Source organism: Armigeres subalbatus, chromosome 3 (assembly GCF_024139115.2).
Source record: "Armigeres subalbatus isolate Guangzhou_Male chromosome 3, GZ_Asu_2, whole genome shotgun sequence".
NCBI lineage: Eukaryota > Metazoa > Arthropoda > Insecta > Diptera > Culicidae > Armigeres > Armigeres subalbatus.
The window spans coordinates 120,759,561-120,779,196 of NC_085141.1; the positions used below are offsets into that span (position 1 = coordinate 120,759,561).

A 19,636-nucleotide genomic window follows, 5' to 3' on the forward strand; every position below is an offset into this window, starting at 1 on the left:
AGCTTCTATCATCTGTCAAAAGATACGCCCATAACCGTACGATGTCCACAACCGATCATCTTCCCCTACTTATCCTCCCGCAAGGCTTTCGTCAAAGTACGTGGCGCCAAGTCCGATGTCTATAGCATTCCTTCTGGAGTACCGTAGGGCAGTTACCATCCTAGCTGGAGGCTTGCTCTGCATACGGTTCCACTTGACAGTAAGGTCAATTTTCAATATAATTTTGAATTCAACATACTGCTGTATGAAGGTCCAAAAATGGGGGTGGTGTAAGCAGAGACACTTACACGAAATCCAAGGGAAAATGAGAATCTCCTTGCAGCAGAATGATCCAACAAAAAGAATAATGAAATATGCAATACTTGTAAAGCTTTCCACGGGATGGTTTTTTGAAGAAGGGCCCGTCAACTGGTTAACAACTGTTGGAGATAAAAGTAATAATCGCGAACGTCTAATACTTCCCTTCCATGAATCCGATTGGCTACCACTTCATTGTCCAGTTGTTACTTCATTGATCAAATCAAATATTATAAAGGGAAATTTAGGAATGGGTAAAGTATATATGAAATAGTGTTCTGGCAGATAATCCTGGAAAGTGTGATCCAATACTTTATACATCAATTTCATCGTAAATTAAAATATTCTGTCGGTAAAATGACCCTGTCCATGAGATGATCTCGTAAGTGACATAATTCTACTGATATGTATAAAATAAAGACAACTTCTAAATAATTCTGATAATTTTGAGATTTCAAAAGTTATTGAGACATGGCAAAATTCCAGAAAAATAATTCTAATGTAAACCTTAATTAATACGTCACGAGCAAGCAAATCTCTGACTTCCAAATCACACATTCGTAAAACCAAACCTCTTTCAAACACCCATCCTCATCAACCGTTAGCCAAGAACGCAAACAATTCTAGGGCTCACTGAAGCGCATCTTCGAGTTTACGGCAGCCCATCCATATTTCACTGCCCGGTACCACACATTAATACCGTATCCACCGGCCGTCATTAGTCTCATCAACCGGTTGTCATAATTATCATTAGCCGTCGACGACGCGTCATGCTGCCCACACCCTGAACCTAAAACCAAAGATGGTGCAGTGCGCTGCTTGGCGCGTCTTGCGAGCTTGCTGCCTGTTCTACTTCATAATTTCGGAGGTTTTGTTTCGTCAAATACAGCAAGCCACCTGTCCGCTGCCCGGTCCCACCTTTGAGCCAAACAGTGAGAATGCAGTCTGCGTTTGTTTACAGGGCGTGTTTCAAAAAATGAAGTTACTGTTTAGAAAATAAGGAAATAAAATTATTTTCCATTTTCCCACCAAAGATGTCATATTTGATTATATGGGTGTCTACAAAAAAAATATAAATCAAACATTAGCGAAATTTTCGAATAGTTTTTCAATCGAATTATTCCTTACACGTTTGAGCCACAGGAAGTGTTATGTTCAGCTATTACTTTCGAACTTTATTAAGTTATGATACAAATAATAGCTACGTTTACTCATTTGTGTTCTTTGTGTTAATATGATTTTCAGTATTTTTTAGTTTCACAAAATACTGAAAATAAATCATATGAAAAAGCAATTTACCACTTTTTTGAGCAACACATACTGTACGACTAGGGCCCGGCGAATTAACTGTTGATTTTATGAGGTGCTGCTGAAATGATGGCCAACAGTCAGCCAAACCACTGGCACTGACCTGATGGATGAGGAGTAGTGGATTACAGGTTCGCGGTTGCCACGGTTGGTGGGTAGAACAGGCAGAGACATAGGTTCCTACGCTCGCCATTGATTCCCTTCGCGCGGGCGAGCGGGGGTTCCTACATAAGTAGCTTCTCGTTAGCAGCGAACGGGTCTTGTGTGTGACGTACGGATTGTGGGTGAAGTAACGGGAAGCGATTTTTGGGATGGGTTGGGCGAGTTATGGGGGACATTAATATTTATGTATTCTATCATTATGGATGCTTAAGGGCCTGAAGATAAAGATGTTGTACATAGCGACAGTTCGTAGGTAATGCCGAACATTTTATAGTAGCCATAGCTTAAGACATGTAATGTAGATTTCATTACTCGGGGGATGGGGATCATTTCCAATGTAAAATCCAATGTCGTACTTAGAAAAATAGTCGTTTCTGAAATTTGGAACTTGAACTTTGCGCAAAAGTATGTGTTTGCTAAAATGTAAATATCTTTGAATCTTGTGCACCAACATTTGATTTTTTCATGTAAATGAAGATGAATAAGTATGCGATCAATTATTTATACATAAAATATTGATCATAAACTAGGTTTTTAAAGTAATGAATTGGATCTTGAAAACCATTGAAGACCGTACTAAATTGGGGATATACATAAAATCATTTGAATGGCGCCAAATGAAAAAGTAGATTTTTCTGCAGTGCACATAATTAGTCAAAATTTACAATATTTGCAGAATACAGCCCAACACCCGTCACATTCTTGGTCCACTTAGGTGTCTGACCAACTAAAATATCTTTTTGAGTACAGACATTGAATGTACCCACTGAATACTTTAACTATGCGAATGACTCGAAAGTTAAGCGAGTCAACAAACGAAATAAAACAAAAACTCTACACTCCTACAGTGATGAACGCTGTTAATTTGAAAAATCACTCAAATAAAGTTGAAAAAACGAAAACCCTGTTCAATGACGCAGCTCGATTTGTTCGAGTTTGCTGTCCACAGAAAGCCTCAAGATTTTCCAGGTTTCTCTTATTATGATTCATGGCTGGATAAACAGCGGCTCACCACACCAAGTCGAAGTAGGTTGAAGTTATTCAATAAAGCAAAAACAAAAACTGAAAAACTAGAAAGGGTAGTCTACTTGAACAGGGCAGACAATACAAAATTATGTAGAGGTTTTTAGTGGATAGTCTTCACTTTACTTAAGAACAAGCCTCCCGGAATCCAAAATAATTTCAATGACCTTTTCTAGGGCACCGCAATCAATACGGAAGCAACGCACAACCGTCATTTTTATTATTACAGCTTTTCTGCATCACTGCATGCGCGAGATGACGTAAAAATGACAGTTGTACGTTGCTTCCGTGTTGATTACGGTGCCCTTTAAAACGTTAGTGACATTAGTTTTTGATTCCGGGAGGCTTGTCCTTGAGGAAAGTTACGGTTCAAAAAAAGAAGGCTTACAATTTGTCTATATGCGAATTACCTGTTAGGGAAAACTGGGATCATCTTTGCACTTCATCCGTATAACTGGCACACTGAAAAGACAAGCAATAAAAGAAAATTAACGGTTAGGGAATAATTCATTATTTATTACTATAACTTTATTACATAATACAACTTTCAAAAAGTATCTCATTCATCATTGTAGCAGGTTGCCGATATCATAACATGTGCTGTATATATGCACAGTTCATAATTCAATTTGAAAGATGTTTCGTGAATTCTTAGAATCTAAATTTGTGAGCGTTTTCCGTGGAACTTCTTGAAGAGTTTCAAATTATTTCTCGTTGGGAATTTGAAGGCAGATTTGAAAGATTCCATATGAAAATTTCCCTATCAGCTTGAAACCGCCGATGCTTGCCGTCATCGAAGCCGAGCATCTCAGACAGGTCCATGTTCCGGCATGAATTCGGTCAATCCACAACCGCCAACCCACTATCGAAGCCCAAAAACCACCAGATCCACGTGGGCCACGCCGGGAAATTAGGAGGGAAAAATGTTTTCACCTTGAAGATGACATTTTAGCAACAAAGTGTCTTCAGCAAAGTCAAAGATTATTGTTTAAGGTTTATGATGATGTTTTACTGGGCCCACTACATTCAAAGATATTTGTTTTAACTTCTGTATTTTTAATTCAAGCATTGTACGATTCTTGTTGGTTTCATGCGCACATTCCTATTTCTGAGTTGGTTAGGTTAGGTGTACAACCTTCTGATTGCTATAAACATTTTGTTTTTAATTACCTGGGCGGAATTTCCGGTTTTACAACACTTCTAGAACTTATCATCTCTTCCGGTCGATGAAACCAGTTAAGCAAGCATCTTACTTTCTTTCAAACATAAGAGAGCAGATGCGTGATTTGATTGGAAGATTATTCAATATTACCATTGTATGGGTCCTATCCCATTGCCTAATATATGTTTGCTTCTTTCCGGAGGTGCCAATCTTACTGAGCGTCTGTTCTCCATGTCAGGATCGGCACACAACAGCGTCTGTTCTCCATTTTAGGGGCGGCTGATCATCGTCCGAGTGCAAGCGAGGAACTCTAGGTGAAACTGTGCACCATGGTCCACCGGGAATAAGGAGGAATGGTCCTCCGGAAATTTAGGGGGTTTGGTGTCAGTAGTAGGAAACGAACAAACAATAAGAGAGTACGGACCGGAACCATCGGCGAAGACCACTGGGACGAAAAGGGACTAGCGATTGGAAACTCGGTTCGTGGAACTGCAAATTTCTCAACTTCATCGGGAGCACACGCATGCTCGCCGATGTGCTCAAGGACCGTGGATTCGGCATCGTAGCGCTGCAGGAGGTTTGTTGGAAGGGATCAATGGTGCGAACGTTTAGAGGTAATCATACCATGTATCAGAGCTGCGGCAACACACACGAGCTAGGAACAGCTTTCATAGTGATGGGCGATATGCAAAGACGCGTGATCGGGTGGTGATCGATCAATGAAAGAATGTGCAGGTTGAGGATCAAAGGCCGGTTCTTCAACTTCAGCATAATCAACGACCATAGCCCACACTTCGGAAGCACTGATGATGATAACGACGCATTCTACGCGCAGCTGGAACGTGAGTACGACAGCTGCCCAAGCCACGACGTCAAAATCATCATAGGAGATTTGAACGCTCAGGTTGGCCAAGAGGAAGAGTTGAGTCCGACTATTGGGAAGTTCGCTCACCGGCTGACGAACTAAAACAGCCTACGTCTAATTGATTTCGCCGCCTCCAAGAATATGGCTATTCGCAGCACCTACTTCCAACACAGCCTCCCGTATCGGTACACCTGGAGATCACCACTGCAGACAGAATCACAAATCGACCACGTTCTGATTGATGGACGGCACTTCACCGACATTATCGACGTCTGCCATATAGTGGCGCTAACATCGACTCTGACCACTATCTGGTGATGGTTAAACTGCGCCCAGAACTATCCGTCATCAATAATGTTCGGTACCGACGACCGCCGCGGTACGACCTAGAGCGACTGAAGCAACCTGATGTCAACACTGCATACGCGCAGCATCTTGAGGCAGCGTTGCCGGGTGAGCTCGATGGGGCCCCTCTTGAGGACTGCTGGAATACAGTCAAAGCAGCCATTAACGACGCAGCGGAGAACAACGTCGGGTATATGGGACGAAGTCGACGGAACGATTGGTTCGATGAAAGGTGCAGAGAAGGACGCAGCAAGGTATCCGGCAGAACGTGGAACGTTATAGACGGAAGCGGAGACAGCAGGGCAGCTGGGCAGCAGGGACCATGTCCAAGGGCTTGACGATCCCTCCCCAGGCCATCTGCGAGTTGTGGGGCTTGCCTAGGATGTGGTGGGGTTTGACAGTGGGCCCTGTTAAATTCCTATAAAAAGCTGCATGTATCCGCAAGTAAGCGACCGTGTGCCGCTCAAAGCGCACAAGCCCAAGTCCTGGTGTTAGGTGGGACGCTAAACAGCCCTGACACGACAGCCCTCCGACGAGACAGGAGGTTTGCGCAGGCCCAATAAGCCGCCTGGAAAACCAATAATTACGAACAATATAAGAGATAATGCGACTCGATATAATCGGCAAAGACCTAGGCGACGAATAAAGGATCACGATTGGAACCTTGGAACATAGAACTGCAAGTCGCTAGGTTTCGCAGGTTGCGACAGCATGATCTACGATGAATTACATCCCCGATTTGCTGGACAGGACAGAAAGTGTGAAAAAGCGGGCATCGAGCGGCTACCTTCTACCAAAGGGGACGACAAAATCGTCATCGGTGACATGAACGCACAGGTTGGAAGGGAGGAAATGTATAGACTGTACACCGTATCGAATGACAACGGCCAACGATGCATAAACTTTGCAGCCTCCCGCGGAATGGTAGTCCGAAGCACCTTCTTTCCCCGCAAAAATATCCACAAGGCGACATGGAGAACACCTAGCCAAGAAACGGAAAACCAAATCGACCACGTTCTAATCGACGGTAAATTCTTCTCCGACATCACGAACGTCCGCACTTACCAAATATTGAATCCGACCATTACCTCGTTGCAGTATGTCTGTGTTCAAAACTCTCGACGGTGTACAACACGCTTCGAAGTCGGACGCCGCGGCTTAACATTGAGCGGCTACAAGACGGTAGACTAGCCAAAGAATACGCGCAGCAGCTGGAAGTGGCACTCCCCAACGGAAGAGCAGCTAGGCGCAGCGTCTCTTGAAGATGGCTAGAGATATTAAATCCGCCATTGGTAGCACCACAACCGCTGCACTTGGCACGGTGCCACCAGATCAGAGAAACGACTGGTATGACGGCGAATGTGAGCAGTTAGTAGAAGAGAAGAATGCAGCATGGGCGAGATTGCTGCAACACCGCACGAGGGCGAACAAGGCACGATATAAACGGGCGCGGAACAGACAAAACTCGATAATCCGGAGGAAAAAGCGCCAGCAGGAAGATCGAGACCGTGAAGAGACGGAGCAACTGTACCGCGCTAATAACACACAAAAGCTCTATGAGAAGTTAAACCGTTCACGTAAGGGCCACGTGCCACAGCCTGATATGTGTAAGGACATAAACGGAAACCTTCTTACGAACGAGCGTGAGGTGATCCAAAGGTGGCGGCAGCACTACGAAGAGCACCTGAATGGCGATGTGGCAGACGAAGATGGCGGTATGGTAATGACCTTGGGAGCGCGCAAATAGGACATACGTCTTCCTGCTCCGGATCTCCAGGAAATCCAGGAGGAGATCGGCAGGATGAAAAACAACAATGCCCCTGGAGTGGACCAACTACCAGGAGAGCAGTTTAAACACGGTGGTTAGGTGGTGCTGCGCTCACTGACTAGAGCGATGCACTGGGTAATTACCAAGGTTTGGGAGGATGAGATTCTGCCGCAGGAGTGGATGGAAGGTGTCGTGTGTCCCATCTACAAAAAAGGTGATAAGCTGGATTGTAGAAACTACCGCGCAATAAAGGTACTCTCCCAAATTTTATGCCGTCTAACACCAATTGCAAGAGAGTTCGTGGAGCAGTACTAGGCGGGATTCAAGGGCGAACGTTCTACCACTGGACCAGGTGTTCACCGTACGTCAGGTATTGCAGAAATGCCGCGAATACAACGTGCCAACTAGGGTGGTTCAAAAAATCGATTTTGCTCCACAACGCTCATCTGATTCTGTATCATGTTCTTAGTGTCCTCTAAAAATTTGAGCTCATTCGGATTAAAACTGATTTAGCACAATCCGTTTCAAGTTTGCATGCAAATTAGTATGGAGGAATTTATGTTTTCATGATATTGATAATGACGCTTTCTCCTTAAGCGCTGGTTAAAAGAAAACCTACATAGCTAAAAGGAATACTCAAGAGCTTTCACTCATTGAAAACCGCATGTTAATTAATCGTTCCAATAATTATTAATCGAACTTATCATAAGACGAGTTTGTACAATCCCACTGAATTCCACCACTTTTAATTGTATCTTAATAGATACTTGTCGATTCAAGTACAAGGCACTAAAGACGGCCTTACTGTTGAGGTCGAAATACGTATCTGTCAAGATACAATTAAGTGGTGGAATTCAATGGGATTGTACAAACTCGTCTTATGACAAGTGAAGACATTCCACTAAAAAGCTCAACATAATTTTCTTAGTTTTCGAATTTAATCTATGCCGTGGTTTTCTGGAACTAATTGCGTAACTCCTCAACAGGCAACATTACTGCACGTGGTGCGAAAGATAGCACACACAAATTCAGGGTACTATGTTGCACTGCACAATTCAGTGATGCCCTCAAAGAAGTTTAACGATCATGACTAAAGATTCGCAACATTTCTTAAAATCGATTAGGTACTAATTATTGGGGCGATTAATCAACATGCAGTTTTCGTTGGGTGAAAGCTGTTGAGTATGCCTTCTAGATATGTAGGTTTTCTTTTAACCTGCGCTTAATGGGGAAGCGTCATTGACAGTATAATGAAAAAATAAACTCTCCCATACTAATTTGCATGCAAACTTGAAACGGCTTGTGCTAAATCAGTTTTAATTCAAATGAGCTCAAATTTTCAGAGGACACTCAGAACATGATACAGAATCAGATGAGCGCTGTGGAGCAAAATCGATTTTTTGAAACACCCTTATGCCCACACATCATCTATTTATCGACTTCAAAGCCACATATGATACAATTGATCGGGATCAGCTATGGCAGCTAATGCACGAAAACGGATTTCCGGATAAACAGATACGGTTGATCAAGGCGACGATTGATCGGGTGATGTGAATAGTTCGAGTTTCAGGGACATTCTCGAGTCCCTCCGAAACGCGCAGAAGGTTACGGCAAGATGATGGTCTTTCGTGTCTGCTATTCAATATCGCTTTGAAGGGAGTAATGCGTAGGCCAGGGATTGACACGAGTGGTACGATTTTCACGAAGTCCGTCCAGCTATTTGGTTTCGCCGACGAAATTGATATTATGGCACGTAACTTTGAGAGGATGGAGAAAGCCTACATCAGACTGAAAAGCGAAGCTAAACGGATTAGACTAGTCAACAACACGTCGAAGACGAAGTACATGATAGGAAGAGGTTCAAGAGAGGACAATGTAAGCCACCCACCACAAGTTTGTATTGGTGGTGACGAAATCGAGGTGGTTGACGAATTCGTGTACTTGGGCTCACTGGTGACCTCCGATAACGATACCAGCAGAGAAATTCGGAGATGCATCATGGCAGAAAATCGTACGTACTTTGGACTCCGCAAAACGGTCCGATCGAATAGAGTTCGCCGCCATACCAAACTGACTATCTACAAAATGCATATCAGATCGGTAGTTCTCTACGGACACGAGACATGGACGATGCTCGTAGAGGATCAACGCGCACTGGGAGTTTTCGAAAGGAAAGTTCTGCATAGCATATATGATGGGGTGCAGATGGCGGACGGTATTTGAAGGAGGCGAATGAACCACGAGTTGCATCAGCTGTTGGGAGAACCATCCATCGTTCACACCGCGAAAATCGGACGACTGCGGTGGGCCAGGCACGCAGCCAGAATGTCGAACAGTATCCCGGTGAAAATAGTTCTCGACAACGATCCGACGGGAACAAGAAGGCGAGGTGCACAGCGAGCAATGTGGATCAATCAGGTGGAGGACGATTTGCGGACCCTCCGCAGACTGCGTGGTTGGTGACGCGCAGCCATGGAGCGAGCTGAATGGAGAAGACTTTTATTTATTGCACAGGCCACTTCGGTAATAAATAATGAATAAGCAAGGCAAGTTTATAACAGAATTAGGTAATTTTGAGTTATTTTCTCTTGCACGGGCTCCGTATCCTCTGTGAAAATGTTGTTAATTGTTTATAGATTTCTTTTCAAAGCTAGCTTAGTATAAACTTTGCACATATAAAAAAATATTTATTTGTTTGTTGTATGTATACATAGGCGTAACTACCCCTTATGCATAGGGGGGGGGGGGATAGCTCCTGCATCTATTACCTTTATTTTGAGCTTCCTTTCAAAAATCCTTGACCATTTTGCCATCTCATTATGTTTCCAATCACGCAGTTGATATTTTTGCATATTTTATAAAATGTTCTATGTATCTCAAATGAAAAAAAAAACGCAACTTTCTTCCAAGGATTCCGATGAGAATCCTTTTAGTAATTCCGACGTAAATGTTAAGGATTTCGACGGGAATTCTCCATGCATACCGAAGGGTACCTCCGGGGATAATGAAGGCAATCCACCAGGGATTACGACAGAAATGTTCTAGGGAGTTCGAAGGGATTTTTGGAAAGTTTCGGGATTCCAAATCCTCCCGAGATTTCGACGGAAATCTTCCAGAGATTCCGACAGGAATATTTCAGTAATTCTAACGAAAATATCTAAAAGCAAATCGTAGAAGGACTACAAAGCAATCTGTCCAGGGATCCCGAAGCAAATGGTTGAGAGCAGTGTTGTAAAATGTCATTTGCATTCGTTTGTATAATTTTCCCAGAACTTTTCCCAGACGGTAGCTATCAATTCATGATGTATGACGAACTTATAGCGCTTAAATGTGTCTACAACTTTGTCTAACAAGGAATTGCTGTAAATATGTAATCTGGGGCGTGGGAGGCAAAATGTCATTCAAATGACATTATGTCAAATGACACGTGACATTTTGGAGAGTTTTCACTCTCCAGCCTCAGATGTTATATTTAGAGCAATGTACCCTTGGACAAAAATATAGCCCTACTCAAGAGTTATGAGTACATCTAAAATTATGGAATAAATTTAGCTTCTAAAGAAAGTTATGAACAAATTAGTCAAATGACATGCAGATGACATTTTACATGCCTGGTTGAGAGGGACTTCGAATTAATCCTCCAGGGATTCCGAAAAGGTCCTCTTGCGATTCCGAAAGGAATCCTCCAGGGATGTTGAAGCAAATGTTTTCTGGGATTCCAAAGCAAATCATCGATGGATTTCGAAGCAAATCGTCAAGGGATCCCGAAGTAAATTGTCGAGGGAGTCCGAACTAAATTTTCGAGGAATTCCGAAGCAAATCGTCGATGTATTTCGAAGCGAATAGTCGAATGAATCCAAAGCAATTCGTCGAGGGATTCCGAAGCAAATCGTCAAAGTATTCTGATTCAAATTGTCAAGAAATTCTGAAGCAAATCTCCGAACAGTTCCGAAACAAATCGTCGAAGCAATTCCGAAGCGAATCAACGAGAGATTCTAAAGCAAATCCTCTATGGGTTAAGAAGGGTATCCCCAACAGATTACCAAAGATATCGCTCAATTAAACCGAAAGGAATCCAGTGTCAATTCTTTTGGATTCTCATTGGAATGCTTCGATGGTTCTGAAAGGAATTCTTGAGAGATTCCAATGAGAATTCTTCTCGGATTCTGCTAGGAATTCTGATGAGAATCCTTCTCGGATGCTGATGGGAATTGTGGAGATTATCATGCTGCCTAGCAAGCGGAAGTCTGCTGGAAAACTGTCACTCCAATCCGTGATGAATAATCACATGTCTTTGACTGCTGGCGAAGTACCACGATTACTTTGATTGATATTTTGGTGGGTCTCCGTTGTTGTTCACATCAAGCTTACTTTGATGCTTTCAAATCAATTAGATATTGGCTTTTCATAATTAACACCAAGTATAATTTTTCTGACGCACAGGAATTTTTCTCAGAAATGAGAAACAATTTTTTTTTAGCTTTATTTAAGAGACTTGCAGCCCGAGGCTGGCTCGTCTCCGTTATGAGAAACAAGCCCATTTGTCTTCCACTCATTTCATTATGATAGGGTAAATATGAGTAAGGTAACCAGACGTCCCCCGTTTCGCGGGACAGTCCCGTATTTTCGCCATTTGTCCCGCGCTGAAAAGAGTGCCGCGAAATGTCCCGCGTTTCACTTATTTCAAGATTATATCCCGCGAAATAAAGAAATATTTAATAGATAGAAAAATTTATTAATTCATAAATAAAAATTTAATATTTATCATTTGAAAATTTATTATATTGATTAATGATTTTAGATTTTCGTCACATACAAAGCATCGCTCCGGAGGCTTGATGAGTGGTCTTTCACCCAACGCCACGGCCACACTCGTATGTTGTTTAAACCTTTTTTGTGCGTCCAAATTATATTTCTTACGGAAAATTTGACAGAAAATACATGGGCTAAATGCCAAATTTTCCGTTTTCCGTTGCCGTTCCGTTGTATTGCGTTTGGGGCTTAAGGAAGAGCTAAACAAATTTGTTTAGCTCTTCCTTACTCTGTTTGTTACTAATGATAATTTCATTGAAGATGTGAGAGAGAAACACAGAGAAGAGGTTTCTCCAGGGGTTTCTCATATTGTCATCAACGTCATTTGTATCTTTCCGTCTCCAACAAATTTATAACTGTGGTAGTGCAACGCCGAGCGGCCTTAAAACACGTGTTTGCTGGTTTCCAATTTTATTTCGTCCTAAACTCTAGCGAGTTGACAAGCCTGCTTTGGTGTATTCTAGTAGTCCTAGTAAAATCCACATGGACACGAGAACGAGGAAAGATGTTTAATTGGATACCTACTAATAGAGCTATAATAAGTGAAATGGAATATTTTACTCAATCTGCAACAATAACAATGCTTTTAAAGTGAAGAACTGAAATCATTTCAAAATTCACAGAAATAATAAATTTTCGAGATTTTTCGGCTATACAGTCTGATTTATAAGAACAAATTTTTAAATTTTGTCCAACGTTTCGGCATCGGGTTCGATGTCTTCTTCAGGGAAAAAAATGTTTGCTCTTTGTAACGGAACGCCTATCATACTTAACAAAAAGCGATCAATTTTTTTCTCCTGGAAGAAGACATCGAACCCGATGACGAAACGCTGGACAAAATTTAAAAATATGTTCTAATAAATCAGACTGCATAGCCGAAAAATCTCGAAAATAAACACTACAGTAGAAGTCACCAACTAGAAATAATAAAAAAAAATAACAATGCTCCTTTGGCACAGATTCTGACAGTACTCAATGCTCGATTGACTCAAGATCTCTGAATGGGATCCTACATCCTACTAGCTCAACAATTTCAACTCACATCGTGTTCGTATGTTGTTATTTTTTTAATATTCACTTGAAATCTGAGCAAGTTCGACGAATTTTATATAGCTCGGATCTTTTTTTTTTGTTTCAAGCTTATGGAAAAATTAATGATGAATCGTCTGTCAGTTTGCGGGGAATAATGAAAAACATGAGTAAGATGTAGGCATTTTAAGCAAATTTGAGCGCTCTGCCTAATTGCATAAAACGAATAATACGATCGCTTTGAATGTTAGCTAAATGAATCATGCAACCAATACAAATAAGTTTAACCATCAGGAACTCGCACCGTTGTTAAAAGTTGAACAGATTCATTCACAACAGAGTTGGGATTGTGTGATTGATCCAGGTCCAAGCGAGTTCCAGAGGGGTTTATCAAATTTTAAAGTTTTGACTTAAGCACATTTTTGAATAAAAACAAGGATTTAAAAAAAATTGTCCCGCGCTGGCACAAAATATATCTGGTCACATTATATATGAGAGATCTTCAAACTTTGTCACCAATTCATGATGCTATATGTTAACAATTGATATCACTGCTAGCTAACTTTTCAAATCCTGCGGGGGTGGTATTTTTTTGGGGAGTGCTAAGCCCCCTGGACCCCCTTATCTGCGCCAATGTATGTATGTATAGTTTGATCTATTTCTGAGTGTACGTTAGTATTTTCGACAGAGTTTACAGAAATCACTCTCAATAGATAACGAACAACGATAAAAGAGAGGCAAAACTGTTCTGAATCATAACAAGCCATGATAACAAACTTATCAAACTTGTATACAAGTGCGAAAAAACAGAATCGGAAAGACACCCCTACAGAAAAATGGTGATTCTCGATTTGTTCTCGCTCCTTTCGTGCTGGTTACTGCACAGCTGTGTAGAACAAGTTGAAATGCATCATCAGAGCCAGTGCTCCTCGCATTTGAAGCATTCTAAAAAAAATTTATCATGGGGTATAGCCTCCCGAATCAGTTCTTTATCATGACAGCTTGCGAAAAAAGTCTCCCACGGTATGCTACATATCGTATATGTATACAGAGATGATAAGTGAGAGACTTGTTCTTTCGCTTTAGGATTCAATACCTGATTTTTGAGTATGTTGTGATAGCGAAATTATCATTGAAACTGGTTTGTGGACAATCAAATATAAAGTTTATCATAAGCTAAAGAGTTTAGGGTGGAGGAGTATTATTCACAGTTAACATTGGAATTTACAACAGATGAAAAAATAATGATTATATTATAGCAATAAGATCAAGTCCCTCAATTAGCCAAGTAGAGGAAATACGACCAATATGAGCCCCCTATGCAGACATCTGAGTTTCATAGTGATTTCATACAAATAAGTGTGTTTTGGTAGTGCATAACAATAATCAAAAATATTAGTTATTCTATGGTTTAAAAATGCTCATGAAACCAACAAATTAATTGAAAACGATTTCGTTATAAAACTGTTTACATCCAAAAAACAAATCATACAATTTTTGTATAAAATCTTGGTATACACAATTCTGCAAGGTTTAAATACAAGAAATGTGAGCTTTTTATATAGTTACTGTATTACCATATTACAAAATTTTCAGATTTTAACACGATGATTGTATTTAAATCTTCCGAATTTGTATATGCCAAAATTTTATAAAGATTTTGCACGGTTTTCATGCAGAATTGTATAAAAATCTGCCATCCACTGGTTGGGTGAACATATTTCCATCTTTAAATGCCCTTCCTACTTTGAGCAATAGATGTTGCATTCACCATAGTCTGTAATTTAGCACGATGCGTCGGCTGATCTTCTCCAGGTTGTGACCCACTCATGAAGAAAATTAAGCTATTTTTCAAGTGTTCGGTACAAAAAATTAAAATACCTACCATAATCAACGAGTATCATCGTTAACACAATAAGACGGGCGTATGGTACGCGACTTTCGGCTCAAAACATTTTAATTGTAAGTTCATTAGTGTCCAAGGCTTAATTCGATTTGTTTCAAAAACCCGTTGATCCGTTAATCATCAAAGCATAAAGCAATCAGCGCCTCATAAATTTTTCCAACGCACCCCAAATGTGACTTGATTCCGTTTCGTTTTACAACAACACCGCTAAATGCTAATGAATCGCTTTTGATTCAGATGCCCCTTGGGCAGGGCCCTACAACCATTCCAAATTCCACGCCCGTTCGGGCGATCGTTTCTCCAAAGTATTCGATCCCAACCAGCAAAGGGAAAAGGGAATGCTTGGGTCTGCGTTTTAACCTTTTCACAGGTTCTCCGGTGTGTATCTTTCTTTGAGCTCTTCATAGTGATTAATGCTCATCTCGCCAAGTAAGCGTTGCCGATAATGACGACGACAGACGGTCTCCCAAGAATTATAAGATTTTTTTTATGAAATCTTATTTTTTTCCTACGCCTATGAGTATATTAACATGCTAAGGATCCATTTCAGAGAAGCATCATGGTGTAGGAGTTCATCGATAAGAAGAGCTGATATGCCTATCATTGATATCTTGGCAATGATTTCCGAATTTTGATGAAGTTTTGCAAGACATCGCTGAGAATTGATTTTTACTGAATTTTAGTAAAATAATCACCAACTGGTTCACTGACAAATTGGAGATTTTTACATTGTTTAAGCACATAATTCAAAGTATCGTCTAACAAAAAGGTCAGTGATTTTATTGATATTATCTAATTGTTATACTTTACGAGCAGAGATCATTGGAATTAGAAACTGGGAGCCTTTCAGAATGAATCGAGCGTTACTTGTGCGTAAGAGATTGGCCAGGGAAAGAAAATTAATATTCTAAATATTTTCAATTCGTTTCAATTGATTTTTGAGACTTTATTTAAAAAGTAACTGTTATATACTCACAAATATGTTACTCGTTTTAATTAGTTTTGTTAAAAAAAAAACAATGAAATCCGTACCATGCTAAGGTCCATCGACCCGCGTGGTAAATCCTAATTTTAATATGACAGAGCTTGTTTTTTGGTCGTAGACTATAGAAAAAAGCCTCCTAAATATTTTCAATACATTTTCAATTTTATCAATTCATTGGTGCATTCATCTAGGATTTTTATGCCCAAAAACTTTGTTATCCGCTAGAATTCCACATCTGCTAATGACTCCATCTCGTGCCAAGCGCTCAGATAAAACTATCGATTAAGATAGTTTGACCCCAAAACGAATTCCGCTGGTTACGATTGGCCATTTTCTCACCTAAAAGTATTCCCGTGTGTGGTGAATCCATAACCAAGAGACGAAAGAAAACAAAGTGAAGCTCTGTTGGGATGGGCGATATGATCCACCACAGAGCGACCGGCTGAAGATTTGGTGCTCTTGATGGTTTCGAGGTCGAGTAAGCGGACACAGCACACAAACACCGCAGAAATGTGGTTTGTGGTCATGGTCGAAGAAAACCCCAACGAAACGAGATTGAAGAAACCGATAATGTAATTATGAATGGGATGGGAAGGTTTCTAAACGAATGAGCGGGGAAATGGGCAATTTATTTTATTTTCACAGTGGTATCTGTTTCCATCCGTGGAGTTGGAGTGTACTCTTCAATTAGCTCGGCGCTTACTGGGCTGGCGGCTTCTGATTGGATAAATGGCCAGCTTCGTTAGTAAAAGCGGACCGCGTGCTCGAAACGTAACTCAGTAGGGCACGGTAATTGTATGACGAAATTTATCGCGGAAGCGGAAGGCTGAACTTAGTTTAACCTGAATGGAGGGTTTCCAGGGAACCTTACAAAAACTTTGAGCTTCTATTTTCAGCGAAGCACACCACATTTTGTAAGTGCATTTTATAGGGGAAGGGAAGGGCAATATGCCCTAGCTAAGCAAACACTGCTTTATTGTCTTATTTGTAACGCTATTCATGGGTATTTTTACATTATGCATCAGTTAAACGAGATGGCCACTTGATGCCATTCAAAAATTGTCAAAAATCTCAATCATAAAAAAATCTCAAATGTCATTGGAGTATCTAACCACGATGTTTAGGAGCTCCCCTTAATCTATTTTCGCTTAACTTTTCAAAAGGACCTAAGTAATTTTTTTTTTATGAATTAGATTGAGTAGTACAATCAAAAGCTTTCATGTTGTTCTGTTGACTGCGATATTCAAATTAATTCTTGAAAAAAAAATGTTACTTAGGTCCTTTTGAAAAGTTAATCGAGATTTTCTTTGCCTTGAGCAATTTGCTAAAACAAGTAAAACGTTTGCATAGAGGAGTCTTCATAACAATCTAGTTCGACTTCTAGAGAAAGTTCTACTATAGTCGTTCTCAGATTGAGCAACAATCTCGACCTAGCTATCTTCTGTTCTGTGTTCTGTTTTTATTTGGGTCAACTGGCAGCCATTTGAACACCTCTATAGATTACGATATAAACCTCACAAATGATGTCCAGTGACGCAAAAACACGTTTTCAGAATTCTTATTGCATTTTGATATAGAAGTGTTTTCAGTTGGGTTGTGCCCCAACCAGCAGTGGCTTAACCAAATAGTAACCCATGTACATATCAATATCCGTACCAGCGAATCATATTTTTTTGTCATTATTAGAAAAGCCATACGTTTTTTCGACAATTATTAAACAAAACACTGGACTGTTGCCTATATCAATTTATAGTAGTTCTATAGTTCCATATTTATAGTTTGTGGCACACAAGGACGTGATGCGTTTTCATACTAGGTTAACATGCAATAATTTCAGATATAATAGTCTGGAGATACTTCTTGATAAAACATTGAGATTTTTTGTAACAAAATCTTAAGTTATTTACTTTGCAAATTTATGAATGAGCTTTGTTTCCTATCAAAAAAGAAGAGGCTTCCAAAAGGATTGAACTTTTTGAAGAATTCGCAAAAAAATGTTTGATGATTCTTTGGAGAAATCCCGATAATATTTCAAGGGAAGCATGAGAAACCTGTGGATACCCTGTCAAACATATTCTTGTGGTTTCACCTCAATAGATTTTTTTTTTCGAAGTTCCAAGAAAGCGCTATGTCAAATCCAGGTAGAGAATTTCTGTCCCATTTCAAGCAGAATATCTCGGAGAGGGATTTATTCAAAAGAATAATAAAGGATCTTGTGAACGAAATTGGGAGCCAATTTTATTATTCTAGTATTGCCACGGGATTTGTTATAAAAAAGCAACGAAGCAAGGAAGCAATTAGTTGAGAATAAAAACATCATACTCTGGAATAGCTCTTGAGCTGACTTAGCAAATATTCCTGGCTTGCTTTTCAGAAAAGTAGTCATAACAACATATTTTTTTCTGAACGAACAGAAAATCCAATAGTCATTCTTCCCTGTGTGCTCCTAGGTTATCTGTGTCCTAGGTACATTTTTATGTATTTAAGCGTTTGAAATGGAAGCGTATTTTATTGACTGAATAACTCAATGCATAATCAAAAATGAGTTTATAGTGGTTTATCTACGTATGTTTTAAACATCTCACAGTTTAGGTACATTATAAATATCCCTCCTTAGCCGTGCGGTCAGACGTGCGGCTACAAAGCAAGACCATGATGGGGGTGGCTGGGTTCGATTCCCGGTGCCAGTCTAAGCAATTTTCGGATTGGAAATTGTCTCGACTTCCCTGGGCATAAAAGTATCATCGTGTTAGCCTCATGATATACAAATGCAAAAATGGTAACTTGGCTTTGCAACCTCGCAGTTAATAACTGTGGAAGTGCTTAATGAACACTAAGCTGTGAGGCAGCTCTGTCCCAGGGTGGGGATGTTATGCCAATAAGAAGACAAATATCAAAATACCGATTATTGGGAAACCTTGTTCGATTTTCTTACCCAAAAACTCACACCAATTTGCTTAATGAATATTGTTTTGTTGAAATAGGTAAACTGAAGTCTTTTCGTCCATGATTTGAATCTAGATTCTAGATATATGCACTAAAACAAATGAAAACATCGGTCGTTCGTTATAATATCACTTTTGTAAGAAAACCCATTCGGAAATATCCTCAGGAATACCTAAGAAAATTGTTTTAGGAATACCTTCGGAAATTACTCCAGAATTTCATTAAATATGATTCTTTTTTTCAATTTTATTAAGAAATCCCTTCGGAAGCCCTAAGTGAAAACTTTTGGAATTCCTTCGAAATTACCCTCATGAATTTCCTCCAGGAGTTCTTCCGAAAATTCTCTTCGAAGATTCTTTTTGAAATTCCTTCACTGGGTCATAAAGCCCTACCTTGTTTATGATTGCAAACGATAGTGCATCGGTAAATAATTCATGAACCGATGTTATATAAATTCTGGTAATAGTCTAAGTTAATAAAAATAATAATTTTGTGTTTCTGACATTTTATGACAGGTTTTAGGCTGAGCAACTCTTGTTGCTGAAAAGACAAACTTTTAAGAACGAATGAACCATCAGCCCAAAACATCAGTCCCATATAATATTAACTGTCAAAGGTTGAGCCAAGTGTCCTGCGATGTTTTGCTAGTGAGTTTGAACCATATTATACCACTTTATTCTGTACGTCAAACAAGACCGAAAATGTCGAGGAAGTATTTTCCATCTTTTTTCAAATTTCAAATTAAACAATGTCCCATCGACTTCTGAGTCGCAAAAAAGTATGACGCGTTCAGGATGATTGGCTTCATCGTTCTCTGAAAAAAATAATCGAATATCGATTCTTTATTTTAGGACCCAATTGGGTTTTTGAATTGTGAAAAACATGTTGATTTTTTATTTATTCAATAATCTGACAACATATTTTTTTCATACTCATAGACCCTTAATTTAATGATAAAAAACCATTTTAAATTTTTTTGAAAATTCGACTGGATGGCGCTACATTGAACCCAAACATCATCATCT

At 39.9% G+C, this 19,636-nt stretch overlaps 1 protein-coding gene across 1 annotated transcript in view; it reads right to left on the reverse strand.

The window, feature by feature from the left end:
• LOC134225748 (ichor) overlaps positions 1-19,636 on the reverse strand; it is a 295,162-nt gene that overhangs the window by 231,286 nt on the left and 44,240 nt on the right. Inside the window, exon 2 of the mRNA XM_062706091.1 lies at positions 3,201-3,252. The gene's annotated coding sequence lies outside the window, so the exon portion shown is untranslated. The remainder of the gene's footprint in view (positions 1-3,200; positions 3,253-19,636) is intronic.